The 19,247-nt window shown below is 40.8% G+C and overlaps 1 protein-coding gene and 1 long non-coding RNA gene across 3 annotated transcripts in view; one reads left to right on the forward strand and one right to left on the reverse strand.

Annotated features, from left to right (window-relative positions):
- Positions 1–13,652, reverse strand: part of LOC134730630 (uncharacterized) — a 31,552-nt gene extending 17,900 nt beyond the window's left edge. Inside the window, exons 1-2 of the long non-coding RNA XR_010112532.1 lie at positions 8,621–13,652; positions 1,869–2,921 (exon numbers count right to left, since the gene is read on the reverse strand). This is a non-coding gene — a long non-coding RNA (uncharacterized LOC134730630). The remainder of the gene's footprint in view (positions 1–1,868; positions 2,922–8,620) is intronic.
- The window catches only part of PHACTR2 (phosphatase and actin regulator 2), a 293,821-nt gene that overhangs the window by 22,697 nt on the left and 251,877 nt on the right, over positions 1–19,247 (forward strand). The window lies entirely within an intron of this gene.

Consider the following 19,247-nt stretch of genomic DNA (forward strand, 5'->3'; position numbering starts at 1 on the left):
CAGGTCAGCCCCAACTGCATCTCTCAGGCTATTAAGAATTCAGAGGCAGAATCCCCTGAATGTGATGTGAGACCAGGCTGTTTCAAAATCGTCACTGATCCTACTGAGGAAATATCAGGAGAAAGGAAGGAGAGGAAGAAGCAGAGGATTCATGAGTTATTTATTAGTTTGTGATGCTACATATATCAATGGTAACCCTATCCTGACATCTCTCCCTCCTACCTCCACTCCTAATTCTTTCTGGATCTGAAGTGGAAAGAGACAATGAAGGAAGGAACTGAATATAATTCATTCATGAGCATGTAAGATAACCCCTTCTCCTCTTCCCTCTCTTATTCTGCCATGTAACAAATATTGTTAAGTATACCAGTTATTTTCTAATACTAGAAATATCAATAAAAATACCAGTGATTTTTCTTTTCTTTTTTTTTTTTTTTTTTTGAGACAGAGTTTTGCTCTTGTTGTCCAGGCTGGAGTGCAATGGTTTGATCTCAGCTCACTGCAACCTCTGCCTCCCAGGTTCAATCGATTCTCCTGCCTCAGCCTCCCGAGTAGCTGGGGTTACAGGCATGCACCATCACACCCAGCTAATTTTTGTATTTTTAGTAGAGACGGGGTTTCTCCATGTTGATCAGGCTGGTCTTGAAATCCCAACCTCAGGTAATCCACCTGCCTGGGCCTGCCAAAGGGCTGGGATTACAGGTGTGAGCCACCGTGCCCAGCTGTTATTTTTCAATACTAAAACAAAAATTGAGAGTAGGGGTTATGAGGATTGTTATGAAAACATAAGTTGTAAATTTCTTGCACATTTGGGAGTTGTTTCGGGAAAACAGAAAGTTGGTGTTTTTAAAACATTTTTAGTAATAATTGTATGGTATTATTTATGAAAATATAATTCACTAGGTTTTAAAAATTAAAATCTGTCCTTAATTAAATAACTCAGTACTCACAGAAAGGATTTTGAAGAAAAGTGTCTTGTAGAATTTCTGTCTTTACAAACAGAGCCCTGCAGTTGCAATGGATTGATCTAATCAGTCAATTCATTGATTAGAAACTGAACCAAGTATTTGATTCTGTATCTTTAAATTAGTCTAATTCATCCATAATCCATGTGATTTACTGGTAGCAAGTTAAAAATGACAAGAAACCCAGCCTAGTTTGTGGCAACTGTCTTGAGCTCTTCCACTTTGATTCTACCATTTACCCACTCATTCATTTAATCAGCTCTGAATGAGACTCTACTATGTGGACAGCAATGAGTAAGATACCATTAGTTGCTGTGTCTGGGTGCTTATTTTGGTGTAAACAGACCTTTGACTAGTTCATTTAGGTTACATTTCAACATAATTTAATATGGGCTATAGTAGGAGGGAGACCTGACCTAGACTGGGATTGCCAAGAGAGGTCACCCAGAGGAGGTATTGGATACCTAAGCTGTCATGAAGGATCCAGTAGGTGCTCGCTGGGGAGGGAGCGGAACTTGTTCCAGCCAAGGGTAGCAGCTTGGGTGCACAGATGAGAGGGCATATAAGGACTTTATTTTGGAAAATAGTGAGGAACTCTGGGGGATTGGGATATAAAATGCAAAGCAGAGGGGTGTGTGTGTGTGTGTGTGTGTGTGTGTGTGTTAGGTAGGAGAGTTGGAGGAGGGTAATGTCAAGAGTTGACAGGAGTTCTAGGCTTAGAACCAGCAAGGACTCTGGGGGGCTTTAAGTAATAAACTGGCCAGACTCCTGAAGCTGGCTGCTGGGCTGGGCTGATTAGTCTTAGGACAAGATAGGCTTCACTGGCTGCCAGCCTGGGCCAGGCCCCACACACCTCAAACACAAGCAGGGATTGAAGGAGAGGAAGATGTAGTAGGCACTGACCTTCTGACCTTGGCGGGATGCTTGAACCGTTCTGCCCTTTCAGGAGGTTCTGCCCCTCTGAGCTCAGTTCCCCTCCTCACCCTGTGATGACAGTCTTAGCACTCAAGATGTGGTGACCTGTCAGGAAGCAGGGGCAGGGGCCTGCTGTCTCCTTTTTAACTCGGTCTCCAGAGCCCAGAAGATTAGGTTGTTGCTCAATGTTTGTTGAATGAATAACTGAATGTGAGAAGTTGTTGGAGAAGAACTTTCAGGAAGAAATTTTGTGGTGATCACCACCCAGGTCCTGTGGTTGAAGTCTCAGCCTTTTGGAGGAAGGCGTTGCAAGGTTAATACGGGCTGGTATACAGGGTTGCTGTGGGCCCAGAGTGCAGGGGAGATGCCTGGTCCCCTCCTCCAGTCAGTCCTCCCTGGAGCTGGGCATAGTGAAGTCTCTGGGGAGGGCAGCACCCACAGGCTCTGGCCTGGCCTCTGCATTCCCACAGAAGTAGTGGTGAGAGGAGTCAAGTTACCACGTGACCTTGAATGAAAGGACATTTGAGGGGAGTGGAAGGACAGGAATGGAGACTCCCAAACTCATGGGGACAGCTTTGCTGAGTACCAGAAGGCCAGTAAGTAAGGCAGTGAGCCAGGGAGAGCTGGGTTATTACTGCTTGTGTGATCTCACCCTTCACCGCCAGCTCATGAAGTCTGAGGAAATTCAGATTGCCTTTGATATTAACCTCCATGAAGACTATCACTGATTGAATGATAGCCTTCAGTTACTCTCTGTTCTCCAAATACGTCCTCTCTTTTTGCCCCATGTTTTGACACGAGTGGTTCCTTTGCTTGGAGGGCCTCCTGTCTCTTCTTCATCTGATGCAGAGCTTCTGCTCATTCTTCAAAACCCTAGTCAGATATTGTTACTTCAATGAAAACTCTCACCGCCAGCCAGAGTTCCTTGTTCTTCCCTTTGTGACCTTGTAGCCTTGTCACAGTGCTCTCTGTTGTGTTGCAATAATCTGTTTACTTGATGTATTAGGCCATTCTTGCACTGCTATAAATAAATACCTGAGACTGGGTAATTTAGAAAGAAAAGAGGTTTAATTAGCTCACAGTTCTGCAGGCTGTACAGAATGCATGGTGCTGGCATCTGCTTGGCCTCCCCAGGCCTCAGGAAGCTTACAATGAGGCTGGAAAGCAAAGGGGAAGCAGGCCCGTCACATGGCCAGAGCAGGAGCAAGACAGCCAGAGACTGGGTTGGAGGTGCCACTTACTTTTAAGTGACCAGGTCTCATGAGAACTCACTCACTATTGCAAAGACAGCACCAAGCCATGAGGAATCTGCTCCCATGACGCAAACACCTCCCACCAGGCCCCACCTCCAGCACTGGGGATTACAATTTAACATAAGATTTGGGTAGGGACAAATATCCAAACTATATCACTTGACTGCCTCTCCAGTGTGACTCTGAGTTTCAAGGGTAATAATCCTGTCTTAAAATTTATGTATATACAATTCATGCCACAGACTCTCATTGTGAAAGAAAAAAGCACATTAAAGAACATATCTAAGGCATTGGAAATAGATCATCCACAGTTATTCCTAAAAGGTAATGAGTAGTTGAATTAACAAAATGTGGTATTTATGTACATGAGTATTATCCAGCCATAAAGAGGAACATATGCTGCAACATGGCTTGAAAACATTCTGCTCAATGAAATAAGCCAGACACAGATGGATAAATATTGTATGATTCCACGTAGAGGATTTACCTAGAATAGGCAAATTCCTAGAGATAGAAAATAGAGTATAAGCTTCTAGGGGCTGGAGGAAAGGGGAGAAAAGGAGTTATTGTTTAACAGGTTTGGAGTTTCTGTTTGGGTTGATGAAAAGTTCTGGAAACAGTGGTGAATGTACGTAATGCCACTAAATTGTACACATAAAAATGGTTGATGTAGTAAATTTTATTTTAAGTATTTTTTACCACAATTCTTTTTTTAAAAAAAGCAACAAGGGAAGAAACAACTAAAAAAATTAGCAGTAAAGTGTTCCAATGACCCAAATGCAGAGAGTAGTTCAAAAGTATGTAAACCAGTTACGTGGGAGACAGGGCACTACAGGCTTTTTATCAAGAGAAGAAACCTGGGGGCTCAAGCCTGTAATCCCAGCACTTTGAGAGGCCAAGGTGGGTGGATCACGGTCAGCAGATCGAGACCATCCTTGCGAACATGGTGAAAACGCATCTCTACTAAAAATACGAAAAATTAAGCCGGGCATGGTGGCACACACCTGTAGTTCCAGGTACTCAGGAGGCTGAGGCAGGAGAATTATTTGAACCCGGGCGGCGGAGATTGCAGTGAGCCAAGATCACACCACTGCACTCCAGCCTGGGCAACACAAACTCCGTCTCAAAACAAACAAACAAACAAACAAAAAAGAAGAAACCCTGTGTTCTTTCTCTTGACATAGTATTTAGGGAATCAGTAAGATTCCATCAACATAAGCATCATATTCTCTTATTTTTCTGCAAAATCATCAGCAGCAAGTGCTTTTTCCTAACATTAAAATATATTTATTCTGGCTGCGCACGGTGGCTCATGCCTGTAATCCCAGCACTTTGGGAGGACAAGGCAGGTGGATCACTTGAGCTTGAGAGTTCAAGACCAGCCTGGGCAACATGGTGAAACTCTGTCTCTACAAAAAAAAAATACAAAAAATTAGCAGGGTGTGGTGGCGCACACCTGTGGTCCCAGCTATTTGGGAGGTTGAGGTGGGAGGATTGCTGGAACCCTTGAGGTCGAGGCTGCATTGAGCTGAGATCGTGTCACTGCACTCTAGTCTGGGTGACAGAGTGAGATCCTGTCTCAAATAAATAAATAATTGAAAGTTAATTATACTTCTGTCTATGGAATTTTACTTCACATAAGCTGAGAGAAGTCAAACTTGGATTATTGAAATGCTTTAGAAAATTGTTAAACTGTTTACTTTTTTAAGTTTTTAGTCTGTCTTAGTTATATGTGTGTGTGCATAGATGTGTGTGTGTATATGTGTGTGTGTGCATATATATATATATATATATATATATATATATGCCACTGCACTCTAACCTTGGCAACAGAGTGAGAACCTGTCTCTAAAAAATAATAAAAAAATAAGTTAATAATAAAATAAGTTGGCCAGGTGCAGTGGCTCATGCCTGTAATCACAGCACTTTGCAAGGCTGAGACACATAATAATGCCCAAGAGTGAAAATTAAGTAAACAGTTATAACATGATTAGTCATTTTATTTATTTTATTTTGCTGGATTGGAGTCTGCTGTTATATCATATAAAACATTTGCTAGGATTTTGTATTTTTAACACCCATGCACATTTATGGGAATTCATTAGAGGGGGAAGCCTGGATTTAAAATTTCCCTCCATGAAACAGTTAAAGATCAAGAGGTGAATCGTGTGGGATATGAAGCATGTCATGGCTGAGCTGCTGACGAGGCCTCGGCTGTGCTTTGCATCATGTAAGGGCTCAGCACCCTGAGAAGGTGCCTGGTAAATGCCGCTGGCTGATCGGACGGCAGTTCTCGGAAGGCCTGCTGATCAGAAACAGAGCCTTTGGCAGAATCTCAATGGCAAAGTCACAAACAGTAACAGTCCCTAAAATAACAACTGCAACCTCAGCAAAATGAAAACCTTCTATGTGGGAAGTATAATGGGAAATGTATTGATTGGTATTTTTCTCCAGATACATGAATAGTGATCACAAGTAGAGATGCTCCCCTTTTCTACAAAGGAAAAGGTGTAAAACATTGGTTTTACAATGTAGTAAAACCAATAAAATGGTGGTATAAAACATTGATCACCATCAGCAGATTCTTCTAGCAAGAATGGCAGTTCAAGCCAATAGATATGTTTGATGAATTTTGTGGTTGCAAGTGGCTGGAATGGAATGAAAATCAGCTTTCACGAATCCATTCTCTCATTCTTCTCATTTTAATGAGCATCTACTGCATGCTAGGCATTGTTCTAGGTATGTGCAGGATATCAGCGAGCTTAGCCAAGATTAAATTCTCTCTGCTCAGATACAGAAAATAAGGGATACACATCATACATAAATATATAATATGTTAGAAAGTGGAAAAAGTAAGTAGAAAAAAGAAAAAGTACAGCAGCAGGGGAAATTCAAGAGTGCCAGGCCGGGCGCGGTGGCTCACGCCTGTAATCCCAGCACTTTGGGAGTCCAAGGTGGGCGGATCACGAGGTCAGGAGATCGAGACCATCCTGGCTAACACGGTGAAACCCCGTCTCTACTAAAAATACAAAAAATTAGCCGGGCGTGGTGGTGGGCGCTACACGGGAGGCTGAGGCAGGAGAATGGCGTGAACCCGGGAGGCGGAGCTTGCAGTGAGCCAAGATCGCACCACTGCACTCCAGCCTGGGCGACAGACGAGACTCCGTCTCAAAAAAAAAAAAAAAAAAAGAGTGCCAAAAAATGGTGGGCATGGAGCAGGGGCATTAGGTGGGCAGAGGCAGCTCTGCTGAGATGGTGATAAGTGAACAGAGTCCTGGAGCAGAAAACCAGTGGATGATGGGGGAAGAGCATTCCGCGTAAAGGAGGTAGGAGGGCCCCAGAATGGAGCCTGCCAAGCTGGATCTGGGCCTATGGTTGCTGCAGGGTGGAGTGAGGGCAGGGTCTTGCGGGCTTTCACTTTGGGCGGGAAGGGGAGTCTGCGCAGGGTCCTGAGCAGAGGAGTGAACTGACCTACAGATAATTTTTAAAAAGCATTCACTTTGCTGCTGTGTTGGAAATAGAGGGTAGGGGCATGGCCAGGGTGGAAGTCAGGAGGCTTGTGGGGGGTTATCCTTAGGTCCCAATGAGACACAGTGAAGGGCTGATCACCAGCCTCCAACTTCTGGGCTCAAGCAATCCTCCCACCTTAGCTTTCTGAGTAGCTAGGCCTTCTGGTGCACAACATCATGCCCTGCTAATTTTTCTATTTTTTTTGTAGAGATGGCATCTCGCTATGTTTCCCAAGCTGGCCTTGAACTCCAGGCCTCAAGCAATCCTCCTGCCTCAGCCTCCCAAAGTGCTGGGATTACAGGCATGAACCACTGCATCTTGCCAGTTTATTTTATTATTATTATTTATTTACTTATTTTGTATTTTTTTTTAGAGACAGGGTCTCACTCTGTTGCCAGGCTGGAGTTCAGTGGTGCAATCGTAGCTCACTGCAGCCTCCAACTCCTGGGCTCAAGCCATCCTCCCACCTCAGCCTCACAAGTAGCTGGGACGACAGTCACATGCCACCATGCCCAGCTATTCTTTTGTTGTTGTTGTTGTTTTGTAGAGACAGGGGTCTTACTATGTTGTCCAGGCTGATGTTGAACTCCTGGCCTCAAGCAATCCTCCTACCTTGGCTTTCCAAAGTGCTTGAATTACACATGTGAGCCACTGTGTCCAGCCATTTTTTAGTAAAACTTAAATATAAAACAAAAGTAGGTAGAATAGTCTCATGATCCCTCATGCACATGGTCCCTGTCCCTGTTACTAACTCATAGTCAAAATTGTTTCTTCCTCATGCCTATCTGCTTGCCTTCCCTAACCTCAGAATATTTTTAAATGAATTCCAGACATCATATTATTTTTCCCATAAATATTTCAGCATGTAATACTGAAGAATAAGGACTTTTCAAAAAAAAAAAACCCCACAATGCCATTATCATACTAAAAAAAATTTAACATTAATAACATTAGCTAGTCAGTCAGCATTCAAATTTCCCCCATTGTCTCATCAATGAATGTTTGGATCAGGATCCGAATAAGTTTGACCCATTCCATTTGGTTCAGAATTTCCTTTTGAAGCGTCTCTGTAGATGATTTATCTAAAGCCATTAGCAGCCACACACTCAGTTCCGTGTTCCTCATCATCTACACGCCGTGCTCCTTTCTGTGTCTTTCCCAGAGCAGTGGCCTCTCTTGTCGCTGTAACACTTTCACTTCTTTAATTCACTACCTCGAAGTACCAAAGTGACTTCAGTGCCCCAAGTATTCTGGAGTCATTGTGAAAGCTGCAGATGTGGTTTAAGTGTGTTTGGCTTTTGAAAACCCCCAAAAATTTAGATACGCAGCAAAATTCATGGTTCCCTCCCTCTCTCGTTCTCTCATTTAGAGAGAAGAGACACTTTCTCCTATAGTTTTCTCCATACAGGCTTTGGTCTTTGATTTTTATTATTTATTGACTTTTATGTATTTATTTACTTATTTACTTATTTTGAGACAGAGTCTTGCTCTGTCGTCCAGGCTGGAGTGCAGTGGCATGATCTCAGCTCACTGCAACCTCCACCTCCTGGATTCAAGTGATTCTTCTGTCTGAGCCTCCTGCGTAGCTGGAACTACAGGCACACGCCGCCACGCCTGGTGAATTTTTGTATTTTTAATAGAGACAGGGTTTCACCATATTGGTCAGGCTGGTCTCGATCTCCTGACCTCAGGTGATCCACCCACCTCTGCCTCTCAAAGTGCTGGGATTACAGGCGTGAGCCACTGCCCCCTATCTTTGATTTTGAAATGCCAGTCTGCATCAGCTAGAACCTTCCCTACACTGGGGTACTGAGTTGAGGAATGAACTTCCCTCTGTGTTGTTTGCTCTGTGAAACTTTTGACCTGTCTGTGTAATCCTTAGATGTATCGAGGTTTAAAGTATGCTCTGAGATTTGGGAGAGAAGAGAAGGGGTTTTAGAAACAGAAACAATTGAAGCATTGAGCGTCAGACTTTACCTCTAGAAACGTTCCAGCGATTCCCACGACTCTGTCATGCCCTGGAGAGAATTTTGGTATAGTCGCTATGCATCTTTTCACATAATTATAATCACATACGCAATTTTACCCTTTCTAAATTCACCATGATATTATAAACACTTATTTTCTGTTGTTACATATTTTCCTTTACCTTGGTTTTCTAAAAAAAATCCATAATATCCAGGCCTTCTTCCTTGGAAAACAAAACCACTGAGTAGTGACACTCAAGAGTTAAGGGAACAGAATCCCAGACCTGGTTTTGCCACCAACTAGAGATACCACCAAAGGATTGTCCCCTGAGTTCCCCGAGTTTTCTCCTGCATGAAATGGGTACCATAATTCTTACTTCACAGGACTGTTACAGAGATGAGATGAATTAAGGTTATAGGGCCCTTGTAAACTCTAAATTAATATTCAAAAATAAGGTGTTAATGTCTATCTTTAGAGGCAGTAAGCAAAGCTGTAGAAACTAGGTAGTTAGTTCTCTCTGCTGATCAAGGCTATGGTACTCAAACCTTGAATCTAGAGCCCAACACTTAAGGAGGGAGAACCTGTGTGTTCAGCCTGTGCTCCAGCTGCTGGCTCAGGGTAGGGGGTCTTCCTCCCACATATAAGCAAGAGGAATCACTAAAGCAGAGTTCAAATATTCAATCCAGAAAGCAATCAGTAATGGAAGAATTGTAACTCTGGTTTCTTTATAAATGGAGCTGAGAATCCCAGGTATTTCTGATAATTTAATGAAGGTTTATGAAATTTTCTTAGTCTTCCCATGCCTTTGTATTTTGATTTTTAGAATGAATGTACTTCAAGCTTAGCACGTCCCTTATACACTGTAGGAGTATGATAGATCTATGTCGACCTGAATGAAGGTATGAGCAGAGGGGAATTATCCACGCAAGTATGGTATTATTTACTTTCCTCTTATTATTGAGCTGGTGATTCCAGTATTTCCACGGAATAATAGATCAACGGGCACATTTCAGATTTGACTAATCAGAGCTGCAGATGTGGTCTGACAATTCCTCTCATCCACTCAGTTCTGCTCTCTTGGTTGCTTTCTCGATTCCTATTCCCAGATGTATTTCTCCCTGGAGACTGTTTTCTTCTGGACTAGTCTCTTAATCTTCCCAACCCATATTTGGAGAGATGTTTCGTGCTCACCCGTGACCATGAGAAAGTGTTGCACTTTCTGGCCTCCCTTGCAGTTAGGCAGGGCTATGTGATTGGTTCCAGCCAGTGTGGGCTGTGAGGGAAAGAGGTGTGTTACTTGTGGGCTGAGACAGTGAGAAGCTCGTACATAATTCTCCAGGCTTTCTTTCTTCACCTCATCAACTGAGGAGACCACAAGTTCAGGAATCATAGCCACAGGATGGTGGAGCCGCCATTGGCCTCAACTCTGAGTCACCATGGCAACAGTCTCCTTGGAGAATCATGTGGCCCACAATGGACTTTATGTAATTGAGAAATCCATTTTTGTGATGTCAAGCCAATGAGATCTGGGGATTATTTGTGACAGTGGCACAATTGTGTTTATTCTGACTACACATTCCATCTCTAAAATGGCCTCAGTCTGTTCTCTGATTTTAAACCTTTCTTGTATGTGGGGAGTACATCCTGAAAATTTTGATGTATTTATATTATTTAGATTATATTGCCATATTTTCCAAACTGTGGCCTACATACCACTGGTGGTATGTGGGATATTTTTATGTGGAATATAGATAGACATACCTGTTTTTTAAATATTTACATGTATAATTCTTTTCCACTTATGGCAAGTGATGTGTCTTTCCCATTCTTAGTGGTTGCATAAATGCTTCTTTTACAATAACATTGGAGAAAATGAAGTGACTTAAGGAGAAATATCCAGCAGATAAAAGTATAATTGATGTGCAGATATGGCAAAAGTCTGAGAAATGCTATTCAAACGACTGAAGATTTGGGAAGTGCTGCGTGTGATAAGTTATATGGTGGAACGTCTTAAAGAAATCTCCACCAGACCAGGAGATTTTCATTTTTGACAACCAGTTCACAGCATTCGATTCAGTAGATGTTTTTGAATGAGTAAACATTACTATAAAAAATGTTTAAATCTAGGAACCTAAATAATAAAAGTCCCAGTCCAATCCTTTGAGGTCAGTTTCATTGTTTTTCTCCTTATTCTCTGCTCTTAAGAGATTCTGTTTCCCTTAAGTGTGTTAGGCTCAAATCAGATTTAACCAAAGATCAGCATTCATGGCATCATAACATTTAAGAATTTAAAATGTTGTGTGCATGACATTTTTAGAAATAATGATTTGCTTTGCTGATATTAAAAAACGAGGTTGCTGTTGGTCTGAGTCACAGGTGAAGCCCCATTTGTTTTTCCATTCAGCCACCCGCTGGCCCTAATCACAAATGTCTTTGTACTCACAGTCATCTTATGCAGGGTTTGTACTTCAGCTTCTCTCACTGTGCTGGAGATTAAAATGTGAGATGAGGAGTAACACACTTGCCAGTGACATGGAAGTAAATATTATTGTTTTTGGGGGGTGACATCGACTGCATTTCAAATACAGCCATGAAAATGTTCTATCAATAGCTTTCTATCGATTGGCAGTTTTGTGCCTTTTCAGTTCAGCTCCCAGAGCTGGTCCTGATGAGGTGACTGGCAACTCACCCCAGGTGTGGCAGGCCCCTCCCCACTCTCCTGGGGCTCTCCCTCTCCTCGCTTGCTCTCCTTCCCTAATCCCCACACCTTTTTATGAAGATCAGTCCTTTGCACAGCAGCCATGGCCAGCGTGAGGTGCATGTGCAAGTGGAGAAGTAGCAGGTTCATCGACTCGTTCTGGTAGGGGGCCTCTATCTTATTGAGCACACTTTTGACGGTGGAGATGCTGCTTTATTGCAAATCCCTCCCCGGACTCCTCCTCTTCTTCCAAAATTCAGGCTGAAGACAATTGCCCTGATTCCCTAACCTAAGGGATGGCTCTGCAAGTGGTGATCGATGTTTATCAAATGCCCCTGAGACTCGAAGACGCAAATTATATTCCTATTTTTCATGAAATTTAAAAAACTTTCTAATTTAAGATCATTTAACTTTTAGCTGCTGCAAAACTAGTACATGGAGTTCTCGTATACTCTTCACCTGGACTCCCCAAATGGTAATATCTTACAAAACTGTAGTACAACGATGGAAATCAAGAAGGGAATGTAGGTAAAGAGCAGTATAGTACAGTACTTCTAACTAATCTGCAGCTGTCATTCAAATTTAGCCAATTATCCCACTAACAATTATCATTGTTAGTAACAATTATCATTGTTAGTAACAATTATCATTGTTAGTAACAATTATCATTGCAGTGTTTGTCAGATGGTGACTTTCTAGTTATCATCCTTCTGCATTTATCAATTGGAATTCTACTACAATGAAGAGCTACCTCTTCTGAGCTATTTATTCATTCAGTTATTTATTTGTATTAGTGTGGTCTCATGGATATTTCCTTTATCCTATAATCCATTACTATCTACTTTATTTCTTTTTTTAGAGACCCTCCAGCTCTGTCACCCAGGCTGGTGCAGTGGTGCAATCATAGCTCACTGCGGCCTCAAAGTCTTGACTGAGCTCAAACAATCCTCCCACCTCAGCCTCCTGAGCAGCTGGGACTACAGGTGTGCACTGCCACACCTGGTTAATTTAAAAAAATTTTTTTTTATAGAGATGAGGTCTTGCTATGTTTCCCAGGCCGGTCAATCATCACTCATTTTGTTGCCCACATTGTTGTACAATTGGCTATCAAGAGTTTGGTACAAGTTTACTCCTGTGTCCATTTGCCATGCTCCCATCATTTAAAAAAATCATTTCCTTACTTTCTGGGACCACAAGACGTTCCAGACTCATCTTGTGTTTTCTCTGTCCCTGCTTTAGAATCAGTCTTTTCTCCTATGAGCCCTGATTTCAGTATTATTTTAATGTTAGATTTATAATGTTCTGTTCATGTTCTTGGAAAATTAATATTTACCATATGGGAGATCTCTATGTAGGAGATATTAGATATTCTTCTACCATCTACAGAACTGATTTCTTATGAAACACTGGTCCCAAAAACATGTCAGATTATGAGGAGCATAGCCTATTTTGATACATATGCTAAAAAATGGGAAGCCACACAACTAGGATTTTCACCAAAAAATCTGTTTTACTCTTTCTTGCTTCTATATTTCTTTTTAGTAGGTAACTACAGGTCCAATATCTTTTAGACTTTTTGTTGTTGTAGACTTTGTTTTTTGCTAAGAAATTCTTTTTGCCCCGTGTAAATATCTTCTGCAGTTTAGCTCCTCACTGGCTTGAATTCTCCCCTCATCATATTTTGTCCTGACACCTTCCCTCTTTGCTGAATTTTTGATAACAGCATCTCTGTTTCTCTGGATCTCATGACAATTTTCCAGTCAATCTGATCAATATATACAGCCTCAACACTGAAATGAACCTGAAAGTTTCTTGACCAAAACTAGAGTCTAATGCCTCCATCAAATATATCCCAACTATATATTTTTTCAAAATAGAATGTGTGTGAGTGTTTGTGACTATGTGTTTATTATAGATTGATTCATACTCAAACACTAACAGTGGTTTTTTTGTTTGTTTTTTTGTTTTGTTTTGGTCATTGTGGTTGTTGTTGTTTTTGAAATGGAGAATCTCTCCATTGCCCCAGGTTGGAGTGCAGTGGCACGATCTAGGCTCATTGCAACCTCCACCTCCCGGGCTCAAGCAATCCTCATGCCTCAGCCTCCTAAGTAGCTGGGATTACAGGCACATGCCACCACACCCAGCTAATTTTTGTATTTTTGGTAGAGACACGGTTTCGCCATGTTGGCCAGGCTGGTCTCAAACTCCTGACCTCAAGCAATCCACCTGCCTCTGCCTCCCAAAGTGCTGGGATTACAGGCATGAGCCACCGTGCCCAGCCAACAGTGGTTTATTTTCTTTTGAAATTCACAAATCTTACTGCTATGAATCTATTATCATCAAATTCTAAAAGCATAATGTCTTTTATCTGTGGAAGTTTGGTCATCATCAGATAAGAATCCAAAATAAAAAATGAAATGTTTTTTACTTTCTAATTTGAAATAATTCTGTCCTTACAAAACTGGCAAGACTAGTACCTAATGTTCTCATAGACCCTTCACTGGGTATATGTATACTTTTCTTATATATTGCATTTCATTGTATATTATATTCGTGATCTTCCCACTCAGAACTAGTAGGGTCATGTGGTAAACATCTGTTGAAAATGCCTTAGTGTTATATTCCTGTGGGGAAACCACCTCTAACCCACATTATCAACCATGTGATTTGGAGAGATTGACCCATTCTTTGTTCCTGGGCTTTACTTGGCTTTGGCCAATCATCAATGGCTGCGTGCTTGGTTTAAGGGTGTGTCCTTGATCCAATTCAGGCCATCGAGATGCATGGAGACTTTCACTAGGTCTTATGGAAGTTTCTTCTCTATTCCATGGAGGTCCCTGGATGCTACATTATTATGTTTGTCATCCATGGGAGCCAGCCCAACTGTGAAGGTTAAGAGAGAAGAGCCTAGAGAATTTCTGAGCTTTGAGAATGGAGGCAATTAAGCCTGAGGCCAGCCCTACCTCCAAACCAGTTTTGTGAACCCATGAATTTTCCTTCCCTCCTTTTTTTTTTTCCTAAGTATTTTTGATTTCGGTTTTCTGTAGCTTGGAAAAGTTTCTGTTGATAACAGATCTTTTTCTGTGCATTCTATCATGTTATTTGTGCCTGTCTTGGCACTTATCTTAGTTAATTATGTGGCTGTTTTTCTTCAACTAAATTATGATGTCCTTGAAACTGTGGACTAAATCACTTACCTGCCTTTCTTATATTTGTATGGAGCTTAGTCCTTCCATTTAGCTGCACTCCGAGGGCCTAATTTCCACCAGGCCCAGAACTGGGTCTGGTTCTCCATAACTGTTTATGGAATCATGAATTTTATTTAATATACTACCTGTTTTCGTTTTCTATTATTGCATAGCAAATTACCACAATCCTAGTGGCTGAAACAAGTTACAGGTTCTATGGGTCAGGAGCCTGCGAGCAGCTCAGCTGGGTTCTCTGCTTAGGGTCTTGCCAGGTCACACTCAAGGTGTCAGCTGGGCTGTGTTCTCATCTGGAGCCTGACTGGGGAAGAATTTGTTTTAAGCTCATTACACCTGCAGGCAGGATTCAGTTCGTGCAGCTGTGTGGCTGAGTGCCCCTGGTTTGCTGGCTGTTCACTGGAAGCTGCTAGAGGCTCTCACTGTGGGCTTCCTCAGCGTGGCTGCTCAGTTCCTCAAGGCAGGAAGGAGAATCCCGGTCTCTAGTTCACTAAGGCAGAGTCTTAGATAATGTAACATAATCACAGAGTGGTGTCCTGTTCCCTTTGCCACATTCTATCGATAAAAACAAGTCACAAGTTTCATTTACACTCAAGGCTAAGGGATTGTACAAAGGCATGGCCATTGGAGGTCTGTCCTCCATGCTACCTTAAAAGTTCCTGTTCAAAGAGTTTTCTTTAAACATAAAAGTGGGTTCGATGTCTCTCAACGTTGATACCTCTCATAGTAGGCAATTACATTTTTAAAGTTATAACTACTTTTTTTTCTACTCAGGAGTGGCATTAAGTTTGCTTGAAATGTCTTCTTATGATCACCTGTATTTTATTTAGGTTGAATCGTTTTGCAAATACTGGTAAAATGATTCCCCAGAATGTGTTTAACTTTTCAAAATACTTTTATATTCTTTTGATGGCATTTAAAAAAAAAAGCAGTGGCTCTGAGTCAGTTATGTTGGAAATTTGATGTGAATATTTTCCAAGAGCCCAAAGGACTAAGCACTGTCTCCTATAAATATTTCATTTTTGTTCTAAATCTAACAGCTGGCCTTCTCCTCCTCTCCCCCAATTTTTTAAAAACTAAAGGCGTGGTATAAACAGCAACAACAACAACAACCTCCTACACTCCTTTACCCAAAGTAAAAATTAACACGTTAATAGACTTGTGAAATTTGGCCAGATTTTCCTTTATCTATACAGAATTCCTAGATGTTGACTGGCAGATTAGATTTCTCAATATTTACTTGGCTAGTTAATTGTAGCAAATAATCCATTTGGAACATAATTAAGAGATAATAAACAAAAAATAGGCAAATAAATAATCATCAACACTCCAAAAACATTTTCAGCCAGTTAATTATTTTCTTGCATATATTTTCATGTTTTTAGTGTTTTACTTTACATCTACTAATTAATTTCTCCATATTGTTTATACATAGTCTTTGAACATCATGATTTCTATCCGTGGTTCATAGTTCGATGAGATAGCTTTCTCTTTTACAAAAAGTCTTTTAAAAATAACTTACCATATTCCTATCTTTAGGTTTTAAACATCGTTTTACATAATTTGTGTACTTTTTTATAAGCACCATGTCTTAATTTTCTAGCACACCTGGAAATGTTATAATGTGACTTAGTCTTTATATGCATGATCTGTCCTTTATATTCTTGATGATGAATTATCAAAACGCCAGTTTAGAGGATGGCTTTCAGAAAGATGGACTTGGAGAAAAAGTGCTCCCTAGCTGCTGTTTTACAGTGTGGACACTAGATGGTGTAGTGGTCATACTGATCAGCCAATGTAATACTGGTGAGACACCAGAGACTTGATGTTTGTGCTTAATAGCTTCCATTGAAAAGACAGATGTACGTATAAATGTATTGTTTGAATAGTTCTCTCTCGTGAAGTACTAAAGTCCTTGAGAAGCAATATGAGATAAATTACTTTTTGTTTTTAACTATTTAATGTTTATTTATCTTCCAATCATTTTAAAACCTTTATTGAACCGTTTTGTTAAGTAAAAATCCAGTCCCTATTGGGGTAAATTGTTTGCAGAATACAATTGATTCTTAAGTACATTAAGTCTTTCTAAGTGGACATTTGTTTTCAATTTAGAAAAAAAAAAGTCTATGTTCCAGTTCTTCGAACAAATATTTTTGAAGTTTTTTAGAAACTTTTTAAGAGTTGCTGTTTTCAGCCAATAGAGCATAATCACATTTCTGGAATGAGATATATCAGACAAAGCCAATGTCCTTGACTAAATTGAATCTTTTCTAAATTGATGTCCAACAGAACTAACGTAGATGTTATAATCTGCATATCCAAAGGGTTTTTCTTTATCTTGGCTGGAAACTTGGAGCATCTGCAAGCTTGGTGTCTTCACATTAGATTACTCTTTGTGTGCTAGAATTTGCGATCCAAGCCTGAATCCTTTAATTACCTTTGAGTTATATAACACCCAGGGGACAAACTGGAAGAGATGCTGCTGTATAACACTCCGCTCTCATGACATAGCTTTGGAAGGTCTCTCTTCTCACGCATTTTCTAGATTACGTATTTTACAAGTCGTGGGGTGATTTTCTGTTCCTGAAAAAGCAAGTTTGCTGAATTGCATTAATTCAAAAAGAAGCTGTGCTTAAAATACAAGAAAACAAAAAGTTTAGCAGATTTTACATTTATTTACTTTAAGCATAGTGTTCATGACTACCTAAATGGCTTCAAGGGAAAAGTTTATTTCTAACATTTAGCTTTTCAGTTTTAAAACAGAAGTTGAAAGAGGGAATATTTGTGGTTTTTAAAGTTAACTTAAAAATTGTTTGAAGAGGGGCTGGGAGCGGTGGCTCAGGCCTGTAATCCTGGCACTTTGGGAGGCAGAGGTGGGTGGATCACTTGAGGTCAGGAGTTCGAGACCAGCCTGGCCAACATGGCAAAACCCCGTCTCTACTAAAAATACAAAATTAACCGGGTGTGGTGGCACACACTTGTAGTCTCAGCTACTCGGTAGGTTGAAGCATGAGAATCACTTGAACCCAGGAGGCCGAGGTTGCAGTGAGCCGAGCTCGTACCACTACACTCCAGCCTGGGTGACAGAGTGAGACTCTGTCTCAAAAAAAAAAAAAAAAAAAAAAAATTATTTGAAGAAGTCTAAATTTTCTGACACTGCTTGTATTATAGGTATATATTACTTAAAACTCTATGCTAACATACACAAAAAGCAACAAACTACTATATCAGATTATATATTTATGTGCTTTAATTTGTATAAAATATATTTTGGGGGTTGTGATTTACCCTTATAATTAGATGAACTTCTTTTGAGAAGTTGAATGAAATGTAAAAAACATTTTTCAATTTTAAGTTATATTTTAAGAACACCAAGAATTTTGCTGCAGTGGATCTTCTGGTAGAGGGAAGATTCAGTCTTTTAAAATTTTATTTTAGCATACTCTGTGTCCAAAACCCTGTGCCAGGCAACAAAAAAGACACATAAAAGTAGCCAACTTGGTCCCTGCCCTTGGGCACTCACAGTCAAGGTCATCAGTATTTTAAAATAAAATATCACCTAACATAGGGAAATAAAATTATGATCCCAGATAACAATAGAGAAGATGAGAGGAGGACCCTAGGGGTTAAAAAGGTCAGGAGAGGCTTTGTGAGAAGGGAAACATTAAATAGTATTAAAGATTATGTAAGATTTTGACTTAGCAAAAAAAGGTGTGAAAAAAACTCCAACCAGGAGAAATGTGATGAGCAGAGGCATCGAGATGAGAATGCCCTGTGTGAGTTTTCAGTTTCGCTGGAATTACAAGCTAGAAGAGGAGATGAGACCAAATTGATATATCGGAACCCTATTGTGCAAGGCTTTGAATCACAAAACTCAGACATTTGAACTACAGCCTCTAAACAGTAGATAATAGTTGAAAATGTTTGGGTACCAGTGTGAGATCCTGAAAACCATTTAAAGAGATTAACCTGGTAACCATATCATCGATGGAAAAAAAAAAAGTGAGAGAGGAGAGATGCAAGGAGAGCCTAGAAGCACCTGTTTAGGTAGCTTACATATGAAATAAGAGCTTCAGCAAAGGTTCAAGAAGTGCAACCAAAACCAAGGGAAAGTGAGAGGTATGGTAAGAGAAATATGACTATCAATATAATGTTATAGTAGCATGTACTGTGCAGGTAAGTTCTCATTATTTATTTTTCTAGATTTGTCTAAATCTGGTCCAAGACACTCTATCCCCCGTTCGTTTGCCAACACCTGTGAGAATTCCACAGTCAACTCGCTTACTAGGCCCCTCCCTTTCCCTCTCATGGATTAAATCAGCCATAGTCCAAATGCAAAGAGGGAAGGAGCTTCATTTACTGTTGTTCCTTCACAAAGGAACCATTGCAGTCAAGTGCAGGGCTCCATGAGAGCTGGAGAGGGGTCCCCAGACCTCCATCCTCACGGTCCAGGATGGGGAAGTCATAGCCAGATTTAGCAGTTCCCCTTTGTCAGTGCAATGCCTCATCCTCCATGTTTCCCCTTCTAGGATGATCTAGTTTGATTCAACTCTTCTTGGCCCTTAACTTTCCTCAGGGAGGCAGGGGAGGCCAGAAGTCAAGAGAATAGATACGTGGCATTAGGCTTTCCCCATAAGAAAGGTTGAGCATGGTAGCCATGGAAGGATGTGTAGGTTGTTCACTGCTCAAGAGCATTGACTGTGGGGAAGAATGGGGCCGAAATGCAGCCCATACC

The sequence above is a fragment of the Pan paniscus genome, chromosome 5 (genome assembly GCF_029289425.2).
Source record: "Pan paniscus chromosome 5, NHGRI_mPanPan1-v2.0_pri, whole genome shotgun sequence".
Classification (NCBI taxonomy): Eukaryota; Metazoa; Chordata; class Mammalia; order Primates; family Hominidae; genus Pan; species Pan paniscus.